Here is a 4,072-nt window from a genome sequence, read left to right on the forward strand (position 1 = left end):
TAAAGAGGGAGAAGATAATTATTTGATGATCAAGCTTGTTGATTATTGAAAAGGGGGTGATATGACCTCTATTTATAGGGAAAAAAGAGGGTCGAAGAATCAAGAAAAGATCGAGTTCGAATTGGATTAAAACTCTTGCGATAGACAGCAGTTTTTGCGGTTTTTGTTTTTATCATATCTTTTGATCCAGAATATGGAATAATATAAATAAGATATTTTTAGAAATCTATTGAAGTCTAGATTTTAAACCAATTAAAATCATATTAAAATATTTTGTAGAACAAAAGATATAGCCGAAATAGTGAGACGGTGTCAGTTTTGGATTGAGTTTGACATTTTATTCATATCTTTTCCGTTATAGCTCGGAATTGATATTATAATATATCATTGGAAAGATAATTTCAAGGGCTATCCAACCATATAAAATTTAGATAAAAACTATAAGACACGAAAATAATATTTGTCTATCTTTGAACGACTTTTAATTCGGATATAAATAGGATTTTCAAAAAAAGGAGTTTTATTCAATTTCAAACTATTTAATCTTATCTTTTCTAAAAGGATAACTAAGATCTTTTAGAAACTTATAGAAGCTTCTAATTAATCCTAATTGGTTTAGGATTGGGATTAAATCATTTGTACCCTCCACATGATCATTGGGTCGTAGGTAAGGTGGGCTTAGGTTCGGTTTGGGCTTGGTTTAATATTTTGGCCATAACTTATTCGTTATAACTCGGATTTGGGCTTATAATATATCTTTGGAAAGCTCTTTTCAAACCCCATCCACCTATTTAATCATTGGACCCATATTATAGACCAAAATAAACTGGATCAAACGTTTTTATAAAAAGGACACAAAATGAATGATTTTAAAGGACACAAAATGAATTATTTTGGGTTTAAAGGCACGAAAAGAGGAAAATAAGTTATGGTTTGGGGAAATGGGCTAGGAATTGGGTTGGTTTATGAAATGGAAATATGGTTCCCCGAAAAAGTCGTCCTTAGTTAAAAAAGACAAGGATATATATATACATCCCTATATATATTGTGTGTAATAAAGCAAATGCATCCCCGAAAAAGTCGTCCTTAGTTAAAAAAGACAAGGATATATATATACATATATATATACATATATATATATATAAAGGGTTTCGTTTTCTTCCCTAAGTTAAGCATTGAGGACAATGCTTCGTTCATGCTTGGGGGGGAACGTTACTTTGTTTTCTTTTTTTTATGGAATGTTGGTGTTGAGTAAGCTTGGGGGAGATGACATTATTGGTATTTTTGTTTGATGTTTGGTGATTTCTTGAGTTTGTTTTTCAGGTTTGATCACCCTTTTGCTTCACTTAGGAAATATCACCAAAATTTTCAAATTTTTACCCCGCCTTAACCCTTTGCCTTACGTTACAACCCTAGTTAAGACCCTTAGACTTTAGAGGGGTGAGGTCAAATTCCGGTGGAGGGAGATAGATTTCAACCCTATGGAGAGAGTATGCATAGTTGAGATGTCGGGATGACCCACTAATTCCACAAATTGAATCTTTTTCCGGTTCCTTCGTGGAATCATGAGGAGCTAACTAGGGGGTGATTTGAAGCTAGTGGAGAGAACGTGGACCGTCTTAGATGGGGCTAAGGTGGAGATTGAATTCTCTAGTTCTCTATGCTTAGCTTAGGTTTGTCTCTCTCAACCATGAATATCTTAGAACGTGTTTTCCCTCATTGTATTGAGAAAGGTGAGTATTATTTGGTGCATGTCTCTTCTTTTTGAATCCAAATGGAGTATTTTCCGCCTTTGAGCTTGATTGGTTTTCCTAAACCTTGCTATGTTATGTTGGTCATGGTTGTGTTTGTTTTTTGTGTTTCCTTTTATTTTCTTTTTATTGTCTTGCCTTGGTTTTTGTTTAGATTTGTGGGTTAAGCTCTTAGGAAACCCTCACGAGAGCATACTCGTCCTCTAGGGCGATCTAGGGGTTTAAAGGGCTTGTCTTTAGTTGTTAAAATTGACCGTGATTCCTACGAAAGTGAGTTAGTGTACATTCTTGTCTCCTTTGGTGTTCTAGCTTTGCTTGAATAAATCATTCTCCTTCTCCCGTGTTTCATGTTAATTTGCTCGAGGACGAGCAAAAGATTAGTTTGGGGGAGTTTGATAAGTGACTTTTATGTGACAAGTGCCAAAAGTTTGGCAAGCTCATCCATCGTCCGGCCACAGACCTGATGGCCATCCACAGCCCAATACCCTTTTTTATATGGGGCATGGACATACTTGGGCCTTACACAGCCGCCTCAGGCGGCAAGCGCTATATATTGGTAGCTGTGGATTACTTTACCAAGTGGGTAGAGGCAGAGGCGGTCAAAAACATCAAGACTAAAGATGTCATTTCCTTCATATGGAGGAATATTATCAATCGTTTCAGGGTGCCTATGTCTATGGTTTTTTACAACGGTCCTCAGTTTGAGATGCCTCAGCTCAAGACTTGGTTGGGAGAACAGGAGGTCTCAAGTTTCTTTGCATCAGTCGGCCGGCCCCAAGCAAACGGCCAGGTCGAAGAATTCAATAAGTTAATCTCAGACAGGATCAAAAAGAAAATAGAGAGAGCTGGTGGCCTTTGGGCAGATGAATTACCACAGGTCCTCTGGGCCATCAGAACAACCGCCAAAGGGGCAACTTGAGAAACCCCATTCCTCATGGTGTATGGTGCAGAAGCTTTCCTGCCCATTGAACACTATGAGCCAACTCTTCGAATCATATTGTATAACGAAGAGGCAAACTGGGAGGCCATGCAGCTAGCAATGGACTCACTTCCAGAGCGCAGGGGCAATGCTGCCTTGCGCCACGAGATTTACCGTCTGAGAATGACTCGGGCCTACAACAAAAGAGTACACAAGCGTCCTCTTAAAGTGGGGGACTTTGTGCTACGGAAAATGGAGGCAGTCGGTAGGGCAAATGAGCAGGGAAAGCTAACCCCAAATTGGGAAAGTGATAAGTGACTTTTATGTCACTTTTAGGGTGTTTATTGAGTCGTTTTCCGGCTTATTTTTCCAATAATTTAACCCTATTTATCCTTTATTTCTTTTATTCGCTTATTTTCTTATTTTCCTTTTTCGTTTTCTATTTTGAGTATTTTTGCATTTTTATTAGTTTTTAGTTTATTTTTGTAGTTTTAGTTAATAATTTCCCGCTTCCCTCATTTTATTTATTTTCTTTTAGTTTTTAGTTTTTTATATTTTATTTTATTTTATTTCATTTTATTTTATTATTTCTTTAGTTTTTAGTTTTTTTTATTTTATTTTATTTTATTTTATTATTTCTTTAGTTTTAGCATTTTATTTTACTTTATTTATCTTGTTTTATTTTATTTTATTTTATTTTAGTTTTTGTCCCTTTTTTCTCTCGGTTTTCTTGGTTTGTGTAGGATTATGCTCGGAGGTCCAAGGTTCGAGGTTCAATATTCATGTCTCAAGTTTTGAGTCATAAATGGAGTCTTGAATTCAATATCAAACACGTTTCCCCTGCTCCCATAAACCGCAACCATCACCACCTTCAGCCACCCTTAACAGCAGCCACTACCACCACCACGCAAACCACCAGCCTCCTACAACAGCCCTATTGCCAGCCACAACTCATACCAGCACCACCTACACCTAGCCACACCGCCCTGAACCACCAACAACAACCAACCCTCTGCTCCCTCACAACAACCCAGCCACACCTCCCATTTCGCCACCAAAACCGCCAGCAATTACCACCTTCCACTCACCTTCAATCAACCACCAAAAACCACCCCGCAATAATTCCACTCACCTTCAATCTACCACCATTTCACACCCCCTGTTCCACCATCACACCACTCACGCGCAAACTACCGCAACCAATTCGCCACCTCACCCTACTCGCACCACCTCCAATTAGCCACGCAAAACCGCAGCAATCTCCACTCACAAAACCACCTGAACCACCAATCACCCCCCGTAACAACCACCAGCCCTTCACCCATATTCGACCACCAAACTCCAACCCAATTACTCACCAATTAAGCCACGCAATTTTCCCAACACCCAAACTCACAGAGCA

The sequence above is a fragment of the Chenopodium quinoa genome, unplaced genomic scaffold (genome assembly GCF_001683475.1).
Source record: "Chenopodium quinoa cultivar QQ74 unplaced genomic scaffold, ASM168347v1, whole genome shotgun sequence".
Taxonomy (NCBI): domain Eukaryota; kingdom Viridiplantae; phylum Streptophyta; class Magnoliopsida; order Caryophyllales; family Amaranthaceae; genus Chenopodium; species Chenopodium quinoa.